The 18,438-nt window shown below is 42.5% G+C and overlaps 2 protein-coding genes across 9 annotated transcripts in view; one reads left to right on the top strand and one right to left on the bottom strand.

Moving 5' to 3' along the window:
* The window catches only part of Cd47 (CD47 molecule), an 812,520-nt gene that overhangs the window by 262,710 nt on the left and 531,372 nt on the right, over positions 1 to 18,438 (bottom strand). The gene's annotated exons all lie outside the window — the stretch shown is intronic.
* Bbx (BBX high mobility group box domain containing) overlaps positions 13,128 to 18,438 on the top strand; it is a 231,707-nt gene continuing 226,396 nt past the window's right edge. The window contains exons 1-2 of the mRNA XM_051191598.1: positions 13,128 to 13,403; positions 16,602 to 16,673. The gene's annotated coding sequence lies outside the window, so the exon portion shown is untranslated. The remainder of the gene's footprint in view (positions 13,404 to 16,601; positions 16,674 to 18,438) is intronic.

Raw genomic sequence — 18,438 nt, 5'->3', positions numbered from 1 at the left:
ACATGATTTACCACCGTCATGGTTCAAGAAGCAGAAGCAGATACTGGTTCCAAATCAAAAGGGATATGGAGTAGCTATGAAGATAGAGAGGGAAAGGGATATATACAGGACAGGGATGCTGTGGGAACACATGCTAGGGACTTGTGAGACTTAAGAGCCAGGAAGGGGAAAGTCCAGTTCAAAGAACTCTGCCACGAAGACATTTGCATTAAGGGGTCTCTGTGGATCCTGACAAAACAATTATTCTGCTCCACCCTCTGCCCTACTCTTCATTAAACAGGAATAATAGTTTAGCTGTTGCCACAGTAATTATGAAGAGACAATTGTTTCTGAAGATTCAGAAGAGAAAGTAAATCACCATTAATAAAGTCATTTGGAAATTGTTACTAAGATGTAAAGACCAAGAGTTTCATTCACTTTGCAAGTGTCAGGATGTGTCACAAGGACTCCTCACACAAGTTACCACTTAAAGAAGAATTCCAACCATGCAACCCCTGACAGAACATATCTTATTTGTGGAACAATTACTTTTGCAGTCAAGCCATTCTTAAGCTTAGGTAGTCATAAAAAAAAATCAGCAGGGTTAGGTATTTTCTTAATATTTATATATTTCTCAATATGTCAAAACTAGGCATTTGAATTTTTAAAGATCACAGAGTGATTCCAATAATCCACACTTTGAAAAATACTATTATAAGACTTTAGAGTACAAAGGATACTGCACTGGACATCTCCATCTGTGTGTGTGTGTGTGTGTGTGTGTGTGTGTGTGTATTTGCTTGCTCGCCCATGCAGGTATATGCAGAAGCCAGCTCTTAAGCTTGAAGTAATTCTGCTTCCTTGGATCACATTGGTACAGACAGAACCCAAGAAGACACACAGATAAAGAAAAATGCCCAAATATAAATTGTATAGCTGACTACAGTCCCAAATGAATAACAGGTCTAGTCCACAAGAAATGATATAAAGTCAAAATGCAATTATTCTACCCCCAAATAGAAGTAAAGCCTCAAATCTGCATCAATACCCAGTGCTTGTCAATCCTGTCAGACATGCTTCATCTGTGGACATAGTCATTGTTGCCAGCAATGCAAGTTCTCTGTTCTGGGTAGAGACCACCTGAAGCCTCTAGAGTGGAGTGTTTTCTTGTTTTGCTTTTGTTTTCAAGACAGGGTGTCTCTGTGAAACAGTCCTGGCTGTCCTGGAACTCACTCTGTAGACCAGGCTGGCCTCAAACTCACAGAGACCCACCTGCCTCTGTCCCAAAGTTGCATTTTGTTTTTCTTAGAATACAAAGCAACCCTAAGAACTAAAAATCCCACCATTCATTTTTTTCTTTTGCTGACTAAGGTAACGTTTCCTTCTCTTCTAACCTTAAGCCCCCAGCCCATGAGGTTGGTTCTTCTAGTCTACACTCCAGTGTGGCAAGGTTCCTTTGTCTCACCCTCGTTGTGAGGAACATGTCGTGCTATGCTGTACATTGCAGCTATCTTTGCTACTAGAGCACAAGGTCCATCAGCAAAGGGACCATATGGGTTTGTTTTCTCTCTTTCCTTTTGGTTTTTTTTTTTTTTTTTTTTTTTTTTTTTTTTTTTTTTGAGACAGGGTTCTTCTGTGTAGCCCTGTAACTTGCTCTGTAGATCAGGCTGGCCTATCGCTCACAGAGGATTCATCCACCTCTGACTCCTAAGTGATTAAGGTGTGTACCACCACTGCCCAGCTGTTTGGTGTCTCTTGTGATAACCATAATGCTGGCACCGAAAGGAGCTTAATAAATGTTGTGTGAATGAACAAATGAGTGACCAGGAAACACACAGGCTCTTGGAGCTCTGTTTTTCCTTCCATGTTCATCTGGCAACAACGGTCTGAGCTTTCCTGATTAGTAGGAAGAAAAGAGACATTGTTCACTGCTTTCTCAGCTCAGCTCTTCTGGATGCTTCACTTTGAAAATCCAAGGCAGCTCCAAGCTATGAAAAGGACTCTGGGCACATTGAACCTTGCAGCTAGAAAGGCAATAGATAAAATGGTAGTGGACTAAGAAACCGATGACTTCGAGTTATCTGCTTTGCCTCTTTGAACAGAAAACATTCTTGTCTGGTGCTTTTATAATCCCAGTGCCAGGGAGACAGAGAGAGTTGGTTCCCTGGGACTTGCTGGCCAGCTAGTCTAGACATTTTTTTGCTAGATCCAGGCCATCAAGAGCCCCTGTTTCAAAACAAAACAGTCATATGGCACTTGAGTAGTAGTAATACCTTAAAATTTCCTCTGGCCTCCACATGCATGCACACATACATGCGAATGCACCCGTACACACACATACACAGGGAGACACAAGGAGTTATGCTTGGAAAGAATAAAAAATGAGTCTGTTCAGAAATTAAGTTTTAGAAACAACTACAATAGCAGGCCTCAACCATTGACTTAGTTATGTATGGAGCAATGGGGATTGAAAGGACCAAGAGCACTATACTGAACATTATGCAGATACTTCAGAAGCTTCTGAAGACTTCTTTGTTCTGTCTCAAACTATCTATGATAGCTTGTATGATACCATTGCTCTCCTCTTCTCTGGTTGGACCATGACATTTTAGTCTCTGTTCTAATGCTGTGTTGAGACACCATGACCAAGACAACTTGTAGAAAAAAGCATTTTACTGGGGGCTTGCTTACAGTTTCAGAGGGTTGGTCATGATCACCATGTTAAGGACATGGAGCTGATCCAAAGTTTCAGATGGGGAGCAGGAGGAGTGAGAGAGTGAGACTAGACTGGCATGGGCTTTGAAATGTCAAAGTGACACACCTCCTCCAACAAAGCCATACCTCCTCATCTTTCTCCAACAGTTCTAAGAACTCGGTACCAAGCACTCAAACATGAACCTCTCGTTCAAACCACTGAAAGCCATACTCCCTTTACTCGCTTTCTCCCGCCCCTCTCCAATCCCTCAATTATAATAGGTTAACAGTTTTACTTAGTTTTCCCTTTTCCACAGCACTAGCTGTAGCCAGCATGTTGGTTGACCCATAACAGTTGATCTGAAGCTTGTAAAGAGAACTGTATGAACTCCAAAGTTCAGCAGAAGATTTTGTTCTTGAGGAAAGGAGATGGAGTTTTCAGGAAAAATATGGAATGATGGAAAAACAAACCACATCTTTCCAAATAGCTAAGTACTTCAAGACCCAGAGTCAATTATTCCGTTGTGAAGGTTTTAGTCTAACTTCAACACTTTTTAGTGTCTCCTTTTGGCACTTTGTTCTTTTTTAGAGAGGCCCTTTCTCACAGGCCACACTCAATATATTTTTCTTTTTTGTTAGTAATTATTGTGTGGTAGGGGTAAGATTAAGTGTGAATCCATGAAAACTGCCTCCCACAGCCTTGGGCGTTACATTCTTTACCTCAGTGTATCATTTTTGTATGCAACTTCTCATTGGTATGAGACTCCTACAGCTCTTGTCCCTCTCCTGGTCACTCGTGCTTCCTGTATTGAAACTGTGTCCCAGATAACACTCCCGGCCTATCTCCCAGGCCGGATGATCCTCCTCAGCTTGGGAAAGGAGAGGACATTACAGCTTTCTCTCAGTTACTCTTAGCTGACACTTTCCATTCCCTTCGACAGCTTTTGGATACTTCTCTGTGGAATGTGATAGAAAATAAGAAATAAAGAAAAAAAAAATTGAGACCACCTATGAATCCAGATTTTCTAGCTCCATCAGATAGAACCCAAAAGTCTACAAAATATACACACTAAAAACTAACCTTTGGAACACCAGTGGAAATTGTTGCCAGAACCAGTCAAGGAACATAACAAATAGGCAGTCATAACAAAGAAATAACATATTTCTGTATAGCTGCAGGTACAATGTCAGGTCATAAACATTGTAAGTAATTGTAGCTAAATTTCTCCAGGTTGGGGAGAAAAGGCAGATTCAGATTCTGCAAATTACAGGGGTAGTAAATGAATCACGGAGTGGAGGCAAGGATTTAAAAAATGTTATGTGGTAGAATACCACACTCTGCCATCCCCGGTAGCTCACTTTTAAGGGCAGGTTTTTTTTTTTTTTTTTTTTTTTTTTTTTTCTTAACCACACATATATGTACCCAATTTCCAGTATCCTCCATCCCCATAGCCAGGAATCCTTGTCCTTCACCTGGTGACTGTCAGGCGATGTGCTTTTGTTTTTATGCTTTGTTATCTTGACGTCCTTGAGCTCTGTGGGCGATTCCAATTGTGGTACAATTAATTTTCCTTTTTTCCCTTTAAGCTTATCTGACGACTGGCTTTACGGCCCTTGAAACTAAATGAAATCGGACTAGACAGGCTAGTGAAGCAAAGGAAAGATGAGTGCAGGCGTTGGAAAAGGACAAAAGGAACCGGCAGAATAGGGAACGGAGGCTAGCCCAGAGATCACTTTTGTAACAGGGTTATAAGAAACCGCGTCTGCAGGATTGTCTTGCTTGCCCTTGTTCAATACTTCCTAAACTTCTTTTACTTTTGCTTCAGGAACCAAAAAACAAACACACAAACTTTCTTTGAAGTATTTTTGTTTTCTATTTTCTCCAAGTTCATTATTCATTTTTAAAGTATATTTGATACACACATGATAATAATACAATATTTGTGTGAGCTATGAGACGAGCAAGAATTAGATTCAGCTAAGTATTACTGTCCGAATGGAAATCCCGGTCTTCTACCACTTCCCTCACTTATGTCCCACACTAGATCAACTATTCATGCTTGGTGGGAGAAGCAAGCACAATATCCTCTTCTACTTGGTCCACAGTCAAAGCAGAAAACATTGGTGGAGCCAAATGGCTCAGTCCTTTCTTAAGTGACACAGTGGGGGAAAAGCTGGGGTAAGTTAATGATAATGAAGGTAAAAATTATTTCTAGTGAAAGATCTTAATATCTGGAAAGGATGGTGCAACTGGCTTCTCTGAGATTTCACTCTTTAGTTTTTCTTTTATTTTTAAGCTCTGTTCCTCTTCCTGCCAGAAGTTTGCTTTCATTTTATTTAGCAAGAGATATTTAACCCTCATTAAGAACACATTTTTCAGCTGGGCGGCGGTGGCACACCCCTTTAATCCCAGCACTAGGGAGGTAGAGGCAGGTGGATCTCTGTGAGTTCGAGGCCAGCCTGGTCTACCGAGTGAGTACCAGGATAGGCTTCAAAGCTTCACAGAGAAATAAGAACAAATTCTTCTCTGGTAAAATTAATAAATGCAAATTAAAATTTTTATAAAGCCTGATAAAGCTATATCAGATATGTTTTTGTGAGTGGGCTATGAAAAATATATAGATATAATGGTAGAAAAATGATAAAACAGTGATCATTTCTAGGGAAAACTAGAGGAAAACAAGATAAAGAGGTTCCAACTTAAATTCCACTGTTTAGTTTCTTAAAAAGAAATCTGGACACTATAAACATCCTAAGTTCTAGTGACACTCAGGTGACTAGTATCATGCACTATAAATTCCTTTGCATTCAAGTAACACAAATTTAGGTGGTTCTATGACAAGCTCAATAAATGTGGAGTGCTGATTAATGGGTCAAGGTGAATATGTTGGGAGGCACATGCTTTGGGTTCTATTTTCAATGATATTTTAAAAAAATTACTGAGAAAATGTGAAGAAGATAGATATGAAATTTGTGAATAAATCAGAGATGTTGAAATCAACAACATATGTGTTGAATGAACTAACTGGTCTACAAAACAGTGCTGCAATTCAAGGATGAATGTTAGAGAAAAGAGAAATGAAAAAAAGAAAGCTATTATTTATTGAACATGATTGCAGACTGTTCAATAACATATTGCAAATATTATTTATCCTTTACAACAACCTTCTGAAATGTTACTGTCAACGAAGGCAAACAGAAGTTACAAAATCTTTTCAAGTTCACAACGCTAACATGTATTGGAGCAAGGATATGGATAATGGCCTACATTGGTATAGCCCTAAGGTCCTAGTTCCGAACTACTATATAATATTTAGGTTATAATTCCTTGCACCACTTATTTTTTTTTCTTTTTGAGAGTAAGCAAAAAAACAGACTAACAGAGCTTAAAAACATCTTAGTTTGCATTAATAGAACTACTTTATCAAGGATCTATGGTCACTCTGTACCCTACACTACTCAGCCTCCGCCTGTGCGTCACACTTGAAGGAACACATCGAGAAGGACAATAGGCAGGATCTGTGTGAAAAGACCAAGAGTCAAGAATGGTGCTCCAGAGGGAATATGTTGAGACAGTGGCAGTAGTTTGGAAAAGACCACAGAGATAGGTACAGTTATGAGACCTGCCTTTGCATGTATGCTGTGTGCCATGTGGATTATGCTATGTGGTCTCAAGGGAACAGGAAAAAAAAAAAAAAAAAAAAAAAAAAGAACAGTAGCTAAAACTTAAAAGGAGAGGAATTATGTTAATGCCAGGAAGAACTGTATAATGATCAAAATTTCCAGATGATGAAATGGGCTGTTTTGGGAACAGGGCTGCCACCAGGCCCTGAATGTGGAAGAATAGAAGTGCCTTGCTGAGAATGTGGTTGAAGCTTCCCATAGGCTAGTGCTAGGAGACCTTCCTGCTGATGTTGAATGGTAATCAGATTCACTAGTAGAAAACCATTTTTCACACAGAGACCAATCTGTACAATAGGATCATCAAGTGACTTTCTGGGACATCCCACTTCCTCCACTCACACACAGAGAAATAAATAAAAAGGGGGAAAAAAAAGAGGAAGAAAAGAGAGGAGGAAAGAGTCAGACTTTGCAGAACTAAGAGCCTAACCCAGCTGAGCAACTAGCTGAATAATATTGAGAGGATCATTTAATCTTCCCCTGCCTGCTTGAAGTTTTCATTGTTAAAAAGACTGTCCTGCTGGGCTTGGTGGCACATGCTGCAATCCCAGCACTGGAGAGTTGGAGGCACGAGAATCTTTAGTTCAAGGTCATCCTTCATTACAGATAGATGAGTTCCAGGCCAGCCTGGCCAACAATGAGACCCTATTCAAAAAACAAAAAACAGGAACAAAAACAACAAGACCAACTCCCCCCTGTATTCCCCTCCCTGCAAGAAAACCCCAACAATGAATAACAGAATCCAAAAGCAAATCTGAAACATGATAATATCAATAGACATGCTAATGGGAATGGGGAGGAACTCAGGAGGCCTCAATCTTATACAACCATGGGCAACTCAGAAATGCTGAGAGTGGGAAAAGTAGCCTCTACCAGGGAAGAACACACCAACTGGTTATCCAATACCAAATGGTCAGCCCGGAAAACATAAATACGATTAGCATTACATACACAGACAGACAGACAGACAGACAGACAGACAGACAGACAGACACACACACACACACACCAACAATAAATGACAAAAGAGTCCTTGAATTTGAAGGAGAACAAGGAGGAATATATGACAGACAGGGTTTGGAGGGATTAAACGAAAGGGGAAAATGATGTAACTATATTATAGTATAGTATAGTTAAGTTTCATTATAGATAAGTATATATTGCATAATAATATACAAATTACAATATAAAATTATATTATATAAATAAGAGATATTAAATAAAATAATTAAACAATGATGGTGGAAAAGACTTTGTCTTATCTACCTTATATGGATTTTAGTAAGTATGCTTGATTATCTAAAATGTAAAATATTTTAGACAATTAATATGAAAATTTAGTTCTATTTATGATTTATATGGGGCTCCTATCTTCTCTGTCACCTCTTTCTTTTCTGGATTCTGAGTGTTTTAATTTCTAGTAATTTATTTATTTAGCATGTTTGGCCTTTCCAAGTTTGTTCTGCTTGTCTTGTTCATTGGCTGTAGAGATCTTCACTTTGTGCTACATTTCAGGCACGGTGTTAGTTTCCATTGTAGCCACTGTTGGGAAACAAAATGTTGAGGGAGATTTCATCATTTCCCTCAAGGTATCTGCTACTGGTTAAATATGTCTGTCAATACATCAATAATACAACCCTAAGCAAAAAGCCTTAGTGATACAGATAGAATCCCACATCACAAAGAGAGTGGAGGTTCCAAAGTGCTTGGCTGAGCATTGCTCTATGAGAGCAGCCTATTTATCCTCTTTCTTCTTACGGTCAATTCTGCTGGTTCTCTTTACCTTGTAAATCTCTGCATTAGTCTGATTTCTAAGTTTTAGTCCCCTTACATTGACTTTAAGGGAAGAGGAATGATTCCCACCCTTAACATATATACACATATATTACACAGAAAAAAAGTGAATCTCAGAAAGGTCAAGTATGAGCCATAAACTTTTGTCTAAGGCACTGTAACTTTCTTAAGTTGGTTTGTGTCAAAGAATGATTCATCAATTTGCTCCTTTTTTTTTTTTTTTTTTTTTTTTTTTTTTTTTGTTATACCCAACTGATTCTTTGTTTTATTCTAGGCTCCCTTTAACTAATTAATTACTTTAATTTTTTTGAGACAAGGTCTCAGTATATAAACTAGGCTGGCTTTGAACTCCTTCTACACTTCTGTTTCCCACTGCTAGGATTACAGACACACATTACTATGCCCAGTCACTGACATGTGTACAGATAGATGCTGGAGTCCATAGCATGTGATGTAAAAGAGACTCCCAACCAATGGGCCAACAAGCTATAACAAGGTCTGTAAACTCTGTTGGTATGATAAGCCTCTCAAAACTCTGGGTCATGTGTGTGCCATTGACTGACATGTGAAGAAGAAAAGCACAAATGACTGTTTGACTACTTAGAGATTTTCTACTTAAGATACATATGTAAAGCTTAAAACTTTATTGCTCTTACTATCCCTATTATATAAACAAGGCAGGCAAGTTCTAGAGTAATTCTTCCCCCAAAAATAAATAAATAAATAAATAAATAAAGACCCAAACAAAAACAGCATTTTCTTCTCTCTATGAGTTTGAGGCCAGCATAGTCTACATAGCGAGTTCCAGGACAGCCAGGGTTATGAAGAGAAACCCTGTTTCAAAACTAAAAAAGGAGGCCTTACCATCTCCATGGAGCAGATCGGAGGAAGGGCGGAGTGGGGAGAGCAGGAGGAGAGGAGGGAGGGGGAACTGGGATTGGAATGTAAAAAACAAATTAATAATTATAAGAAAACATCAAAAACTCAAAAAAAATTTTTTCTAATGTTGCTTAACATCAGGATTTCAACTAGGATTATAAAAAGAGGCACAATAGAATAAACACAGTTACTTGTGTATTTAAACACCTATGTGTACACATTATGCACATATTGAAGTTGACTTTCCTAAAATAATGTTAGGAAACTGGACAGTCAAGACCCTGAGGACCATAGTAAGCATGTGAGGTCAACTTGGGCTTGAAAACAAGCAATGAAGTATCGATGTAGGCAAACACTAGTTGCTTGCATTCATACCGTTATATTATAAAAATTAAAGAAATTCTCTGAAAGCTATGATTTTTTTCCTACCTGTCTTTTGAATTTTACAGAACTATTGGAATTTAAAATTCCTTGGTACTTCTTCTCAAATGAAATAATAAAAGTCTGGAAAGTATTTCAAAGCATGGTAAACTAGTACATTAGAGTTGGTTGTATAAGCGTCCTCTCCTTGCTTAGTCATGTGGACTGATGCACCCATCATTCTGGAGGCTGGAATTCTATTGCTTCCAGGAGCAAGTAATTCTGGTGTATACAAGGTATCTGGCATAGAGAACCTACTCAACAAATGTCCAGTAAAAAGACTTATAGAACTACATGATGGTTTTTTTAATTTAATTTTTTGTTTTTGTTTTTGTTTTTTGAGAAAGGGTTTCTCTGGCTTTGGAAGCTGTCCTGGAACTTGCTCTGTAGACCAGGCTGGCCTCAAACTCACAGAGATCCTTCTGCTTTCTGCCTCCCAAGTGCTGGGATTAAAGGCGTGCACCACCAACACCTGGAAAATATATTTTTTTTAAAAGTATGATTATCCCAATTCTAAAGACTCTGTGGATCCACCAGTTTTCCAGTAAGTAATGACTTGTAAAGAATGGCTTCAGTCCACCCTCCCCTTCTGCTGTCATCAGTCCAGGCCAGTTAGGACCTTCCCCTGTCAGAGATTGCTAAGCTAGAATGCAAAGCCTTAGAGTATATTCAAGGGGACTAAGGTATAAATTAAAACTATAATTTACTTTTTATTTATGTCATGACTTTTCAGATTTTGTGTGTGACCATGCACATTATAAATAATAGGTAATTTATCCACACTGATATATTTAAATGTACAGGTAAATATGTAAAATTTTACCCCCCCTCCACTCATTTTACTGATAATGTTGTGCAATATGAAAATTTATCACTGTAACTATATAATTCATTTATGTTAAATGTATTCAACAAAAATATCTTTGTGATCATAAAAATAAAGTATGTTTTCCTGTGATGGGAGTTACAGGTAGAAGTGGGGAGTGAAGTAGCTTTTCATATTTTTTGTTTTTATAATATGCTAAAAGTGAGTCATAACACTTCACCCAGCAATTAAATATTGTCAACTCTTGCTGATTTTTAACCCTTCAAAAAGAAGTGCCTTGAACTCCTTGGAAAATTGTCTCTCCATCTGCCTCTGCCTCTTGTCTCAGTTTGTCATTTCAAAAAAAAAAAAAAAAAAAAAAAAAGGACCTCAAGCTACTCAAAAACCCAAGAAATGCGAAATGTTCTGGGCTTAGTTTCCTTCATTGCTGACATTCTGTGCCTACATAGTTGTACCTGCCTCCTTTCTCTTATGGGGAAAAAAAAAAAAAAAAAAAAAAAAAAAAAAGAGCCTTTAGCACAGACTTCAGAGCAGTGTATGTGAATGAGGGACACTTGTTTCTCTCTGTGAGTTGATTGAAGAGGGATATTTTATTTTTTTATTATTCGAGACAGGGTTTTTCTGTGTAGCTCTGTAGACCAGGCTGGTCTGGAACTCACAGAGATCTGCCTGCCTCTGTCTCCTGAGTGCTGGGTTTAAAGGTGTGTGCCACCACCGCCCAGCTCAGGAGGGATATTTTATGATCTTTAGTATTATCTGTGGTTTTGTAGGATTTTTCCTTTGAAATTTATTTTCTTTTAAAAATAGAACACCACATGTCTACATACTACTTTGTTTTCTAAATTTTACAAACTTGCTTTTTTTCTCGTTTCTTTTTTCTACTCTTACACAAACACACACGTTCATTTAATATATTTATGGCTATGGGAAAAATGTCTCAGGGTGGCATCTAGGAAATAAAATGGATAGGATGGATGTGGCGGCTCATACCTTTAATCTCAGCATTCAGGAGACAGAGGCAGTAGGATCTCTGTGAGTTCAAAGCCAGCCTGATTTGCATAGTGAATTTCAGTCCAGGCAAGGCTACCTATCTCAAAAATTAAAGTTAAAAGGTTATATTATTCAGTTTTCTTTTAAGTTTTAAACTATCAGCCAGACTATAAAAATTATATTATTTAATCTTCAAAACTGTTTATATTTAAGATTCTTGAAAAATTTGGATCTTGCTCAGAAGGAACCCCAGGAATAGTGCCAATGCATTGAGATGCTGAATAACCATTGTGAAGATGATCTTGGAAAAACTTATTTTTAATCTTCAAATAAAAAGTAAAATCAAAAGCCGGGCATTGGTGGCACACGCCTTTAATCCCAGCCCTTGGAAAGCACAGGCCAGCAGATCTCTGTGAGTTCAAGGCTAGCCTGGTCTACAGAGCTAGTTCCAGGATAGGCTCCAAAGCAATACAGAGAAACCCTGTCTCAAAAAACAAAATAAAACAAACAAACAAAATAAAAACCCCAAAAGCCAAACCAAAATCAAAACAAACAAACAAACAAAAACTAAAATCAAATCTAAGAATGAAAGAGACTAAATAACCTGATTTACTTAAGATTGCTCAACTAGTTAAGAACTTGGGTGTACATTTTATTCTAATTCCTAGGTTTGACTTTTTCTCAGTAACCCTTTGGCTTTTTATATCAAACTGTTAAACATGAGCTATCAAAGATGGAGCATAGGAAAAAATATCACCAAAACTAGGTATTACAGGACTGGAGAGATGGTTCAGCAGAGTTGCTTTTCAAGAAGACCAGGGTTCAATTCCCAGCATCCACATGTCAACTCACAACTCTGCCTGTAACTCCAGTTCCAAGGAGTTCCAACATTCATGGCAAAAACACCAATACACATAAAAAAGAAAAGAACGAGGAGGAGGGGAGGAGGAGGATGAAGAGGACTAGGTATCACATTCACCATCTCTAGATGTCACCAAACATACAGTAGTCACATATGGTGGGAAAGCAAAGGGGCACAACACACACACACACACACACACACACACACACACACACACACACACACACACACACACACACACGAATCTTGGCTATATTGAACCAAAAGGCCTATTTCTCAGGCAAACTGTCAGTAGTCATTTTTCCAGGAGGTATTTACCTTTCAGCACATCTTGCCTGCCCACACAGGTGATTGCCCCCTCGACTTTTAAGTGCATATTCGGCTGTTTTAACAAAAGGTTTATCTTTATTCCCGTGTGTTGTACTGGCCTTTCCCCACCCCCTCTGAATTTGTCAACGAATGAGGCATTAACAATCTCGATGCATTCCAGTCTTGATAAACTTATCTTGCCACTATTTTGGCCTATGTGATGCCTAACCCACTGACAAAAGAAATCCAAGCCGATAAAAGCGTCTCTCGGCCACTTGTTAGCAGGCCGGGATGTAAAAATCATAACACAATGCTCTTCTCTTTCATGGGGCACCACAAGGCAGCGATCAACTGCCCCCCCTTCCATATCCAGTGGAGTTGTAGTTTATTACCATAACCCTCCCAAGTCAAAAGGACACCAGTTCCAAGCCTGGCAACTTGGTACAGAGAGGGCTTCCCCCGCTGACCCTCACTCTGCGGGGCCTCTCTACCTGTCCTCGCCCACTGCCTACAGGTCCCGAACATTAGAAAATAGAAAATGTGATGATCTTTGTGTGTCTCTGTGAAATGTGTGTATGTGTGCGTGTGTTTGGGTGTAACGCGCCTCCTGTTTGGCTGCGCCGCCCGTCCGTCACGGCGCGGGCCAATGGCAGGCTGCCTTATATAAAATGAGTGTTTTCAGTCTCTCCGGGTTGCATGTACTGTATGTGGAGCAGTGTACAGTGGAGCGGAGGCAGCGCGGCTCCGCGAGCTCCTCTCCACTTTCCCATAGAGAGCCCCTGACTGGCCGCCGAGGGCGAGCCACACACACGCCCTCGCGCCGCGGCGAGCCCGCGAGCTGGGCGCCCGCCATCCGCAGCCTTCGCGGGCGCTCTCCCGCACTTTCTGTTTTCCTACTCACTTGCGAGCCGCCGGGGCTGCAGCCCGAGGACTCCGCGGCAGGAGCGGCGGCGGCGGCGGCGGCAGCCGGTAGGGTGGACTTGAGGAAGGCGAGGGGAGCCCGCGCGTCCGGAGCCCGAGCCGCCACCGGCCGGCGCCTCGCGGGCCACTTTCCCCTCAGCCAAAACTTTGGGTGGCGAGAGGTCGGGCCGAGGGTCGCGGCGGCCGCGCCGGCGGCGGGCCCGGGCCGGGGGGCGCGGCGCTGCCCGGCGAGCGCGAGCCGGGGGCCGGGCTGGGGAGGAGTAGGCCAGCCGGTGCCAGGCTGCGTTTGCAGGCGAGCACCTCTCGGCGCCCGGGCAGCGCCGCCTGAGGGGGCACGGAGCCGGGGCGCGGGCTTGGGGGCGCCCGAGGAAAACAACAACGGAGCGGGTCCTCAGCGCCGGCGGGCCGGCTCGTGGCCGCCCCGAGAGCCCCAAACTTCAAGGAGGCGAAAGTACGTGGAGGAGCCCCGGGCAGGGCTCGGCTGCCGGGGGGAGGTGGGGCCTTGGGGGAGCCCCGGGGCAGGGGAGGAAGGTACGGGAAGGCTGCCCTCGGTGGGTCTGGGCTAGGCTTTCGTGTGTGCGTCGGTGGCCGGGGACAGCAGCCCGGTCGCTCGTTCATCTGGGGAGTTAGGATTGGGGTGTTCCGGCCCCGAGATCGGTGTCCCCCCTCACCACCAACCCCCCCCCCAACCAAATGCGCGGCGAGTGGAGAAAGTGCTGTTCTAGTGCCAGAGTAGCCTGGAGGAAGAACAGGGGAGAGGGGAAGAGGGCGAAGAAGGCGAGAGAGGGAGGGGAGGGGAGAGGGAAGGGAAGGGAAGAGAGAGAGTGAGAGAGAGAGAGGGAGAGAGAGAGAGAGAGAGGAGAGAAACGGGAGGGAAGGGAGAGAGAGAGAGAGAGAGAGAGAGAGAGAGAGAGAGGGAGAGAGAGAGAGAGGGAGAGAGGGAGAGGGAGGGGAGGGGGGAGAGGAGGAGGGAGGCTGTGTCAGGATTTTGCTTGAATGTGGGATTATGTTGTGTCAATAAGTTTAAGGTGGAGAGAACGAGGCTGGGGGTGGTGGCGGTGGAGGGGAGGAGGAAGGCCTTGGCTGTTTTAAGACTCATTCTGAAGGTAAGTTATGGCATTGCATGGTCGTGATGACAGAAAACTTGCAGATCCTTTATCCAGGGATGGGGTCGATGCCCCCAGAAAGAGCTCCCCAACCCTCTGAAGCCACGCTCGTGTTACACTGTTATTTGCTGCGATCCGGGTCGCTAGTAAATTACAGAAATCAGACTGGAGGCTTCTTTTCCTCCTCCACCTCGACTCGCTCACTCACTCCCAGAAATGTATTATTATTATTATTTTATTTATTTTGGGGGTATCGCATGAAACTTAACGTAACTGAGACCGAACCCGAGTCCTGTAATTTACAAGGACCCTGAATCCAGGAATCTGGAACACGTTTATGTGTGAAATACCCGCGATCATTTCTGCTAAATGAGGAAGGTAAAACGAAACGATGCAAAAAGCTAAGACACAACATGTACGACAGGGGGGGGGGAGGGAGAGACACAGAGACAAGCTATTTTTTGCTTTCCTTTCTGTAGAAAGGAAAATAAAGCGAGCATTGCCCTTCCTTCCCGGTGTGTAGGGTCTAGTCAATATTTTAACTGTCTGGAGACAAATTAGCCCAGGTGGATCTTGTTGAAAAGTTTCCTGAGGTGGGGTGAAGGTGGGGGAGTACGGGGGGGGGAGGTGGGTGGAGGTGGTGGGGGATGGGGACCGAGCTAGCTCTGCCTCGGCTAATGGTCATTGGCCTGGGGCTTTGAAACCATTGCCTGTCCTGCTAATGACACGTCCAGTTCTCGTCTACCGGCCGTGGACGCTGGGCTGTCGTTCCTGGGGTTGGCTGGCGGGGACTGGGGTACTTTCCCTGCACGGGGAGGGGCGCTCTCGGCCATCCCTTGGGGGCTGCCCACTCGCGGCGTGGGTTCCCCACGCGCGTTCTATCTCCTGCGCGCCGCCGCCGCCACCTCTGCTCGCGCGACTTTTGTAGCCAGCCTGCGGCCAGGGGGCGCGGGGGTCCCCGAAGCGGACATCTCCGCGCCGCCACCCGGCCCCCGGCCCCACGCGCGCCACGCCGTGCGGTCCAAGCTTGGAATGGCAGCGTGGGGCCGGGCGGCGGCGGTGCCTCCCTGGGGGGCGGCAGAGGCAGCGGCGGCGGGATCTTCGCCGGGGCCCGCGGGAGGAGGAGGAACGGGAGGAGGAGAAACGGGAGAAGGAGGAGGGGAAGGAGGAGGAAGAGGAGGCGAGAGAGGCGTTTTTCTTTTTCTTCTTCTTCTTCTTTTTTTTTTTTTTTTTGCCCAGACCGCCGCCAGTTCGAGCGGGCACGGGCACGGGGACACCCCACTCGTTGCTCCTGCTTTATGGAAAGGTGTTTAGCAGACTTTTACGCCCGGAGTGTGAGATTTGCACTTCATTTTTTTTCCTTCCCCCCTCTTCCCCAAAGCAAGATGGACTCTATTGCCTTTCTCTTTCTCCCTCTACCTCTGCCTCTGTCTTGTCAGCCTTTAAGATCGACATTTTGTACTAAGATGCAAACTTGATGGTGACCAGCAACAAAGCCTGGGTGGGATCCCTCCCTCCCTTTCCCCCTCGGCATTTCCTAGCTTTCCCCACCCCGACCTCGCCGACCTGGTGGCCTGCGCTTGCTGTCGTGGGCTCTGGAGAATGTGTTTCCCCAGGTCGACTCCGATCTCCAGTCTCGGGATTGTGACCCAGCCAGGCTGTTGGGAGCTGGCTGTGGCAGCCCAGGTCTGCAGGTCTGAGGGCTGCGATACCTGGACCCGCTGCTGCCGCTGCCGTGGCTCCTTCAGCCTGGCTGGCTTGAGCGAGGCACGGAGGAGTGCCTATCGATCTTTACGATTTGGTTACTGGTATATTTGCCCAGGGGGTGGTGATCATTTGTGCAAGTTGATGAATGATCGCGATGTGAGCATTGCTGTTCAGAACGGATCAACTTTCTGCTTTGTACAGACAGGGAGTAAGAAACAGGGTTGGTTCTGGGGAGACCCTGGGGTGCCAGCTGGGCTGCCCCCTCCCACTTTGAATAATCTTAGATGCTTGGAGCTCTCTTAGGGAGGAGGGTGGAGACATGCAAAGGGTTGGTGTGGAGCTGGACCCTTGGGTTTTGTGTCCTTCCTTCATAGAACTGTACTCTTGTAGAGCTTTCCCATCATGATGATGTGCCTTTATTTGCTACTTACAGGTCACTATCATATGACAAAGGCTTCCCTGCAGTTCATCTTCCTTCCTGTGTACCTCCCATTTACCTTCTCGGGTAAGTATGCACACTCTTGAGAGAGGCAAGTGGGTGGCTGTGACAGAAGGGTCATCATTAGAAGCTTACTGGGGTTATAATACTCCCCTCCACACCCGGCAACCCCAGGAAGCTTGTCTCACTGAGTTTCTCACAGTGAAACTCAGGGTTTTTTTTTTTTTTTTTTTTTTTTTTGTCTTTACAGTTTAGCTGTAGGCTATTAACAGTTCAAGATAGTTTAAATGTTTGTTTATCTGCCAAGGGTCACTTGAAAGCTAATTATCAAATAGACATTTTAGTTTGTAATGAAGTTTTACACAGAGTTGAAGGCCTAGTAAATTTGTCAGACAGTAATGTGGAAAGCTTGTAATGTATGAATGAACTTATTAAAAACCCAAGGAGGCCTCATAAAGAGGACTTCTGTAATTATGTGATGTTCTCACTTTTTCCCGGATTCTCAATTTCTATGGTACATGGAAACAGTTACTTTTTGGGATGGGGAAGGTTGTATTTAGGTAGAATAGTAAATCTTTAATGTAAAAGCCTGATTCAAAGTTGATTCTAATTTCCATAGAGATTTATGTAATTGGAGAAATTAGGAGTCTTTCACTAGTCTTGTGTATAAAACAAACCTCTACTCTGAGATTTATTAACATTAACTGCAGTTTTCTGATATATGCCTCCCAAATCTCTGAAATGGAAAATTCTACAAAATATGTCTTGGGTAGTTAAGTGTCTGAAAAGTTTGTGAGAGATAACTGTAGTGAACACAGGATTCGCACAGCATTAAGAGCAACACGTTGTCTGGAAACTACAGAAAACTAATTAGCAAGTCAGCCCCACCACGGTAAAGGTATTTAGAGTTGCTGATGGTCTAAGAAACTTAGCTGTACTGAATTTTATAAATTTTATAAATTTATGATAATACCATAGTGAATTTGGAAATTGTGCTTTGTGAATGAAAATGGGTTCGATTCAGTTTTCCATGAAAGAATTCTTGACATGCCTATCTTGTTTCCTGATTGGCTGGGTGGGATGTTGTATCTATTAATAAATATGTTAGTGTTGAAAGGGATAAAGTTTGAAGATCAGGTCTTTTTGGTACCAAATGCTAGTAACAAATGTACTTGAACATTACTGGGGGGTTTAGGTATTCTGAGGGAGGTATTAGGCAATCTAAATTTTATGTTTTTTTTCCTTTTTTTAGTAATATAAATATTACACTAGTCCTCAGCCAGATATTTCTTTCAGTCAAATATCTCATAATGTCATCTATATATCTGTATCTATATCTATACACACACACACATATAATGGACCAACTGGAATGGTTATAATTGATTATTTTGCAAGATAAATTTAGTATGTACCACAATATGTGGATTTTTGTATCACCAATTTTTTGTAAAGGGTTTTCCTTTCCCTATATGGCAATAGATTCAGAATACATTACTGTTTTCTAAAAAACATCCTATTTACACACAATGTGACATTGTATTCACTGTGATGAACATTTAATGTTACTTTTCCCTCTGGAAATGTATTTGACCAATTCAGAAACTTAATATGAGAATCAATACCAGAATAAAAGCAATCTGACCAGCTCTTGCATTTCTTTGAGGCAGCAAATGACTTCTTCATTAGGACAGTTTTAAAGAACTGTCTTTGAAGTTAACAGAGATATTGTGACAGTGTAAAACTTGCGATGAGATCTGTAAAAGTCCCCTTGCCATGAATTGCCATTTGTTTGCATCCACAATGTATTTATTGGCTATGAGGCTTTACT

Source organism: Phodopus roborovskii, unplaced genomic scaffold (genome assembly GCF_943737965.1).
Source record: "Phodopus roborovskii unplaced genomic scaffold, PHOROB, whole genome shotgun sequence".
Classification (NCBI taxonomy): domain Eukaryota; kingdom Metazoa; phylum Chordata; class Mammalia; order Rodentia; family Cricetidae; genus Phodopus; species Phodopus roborovskii.
Note: the sequence above shows the minus strand (reverse complement) of the source record. Positions and strands in the feature narration are given on the sequence as shown.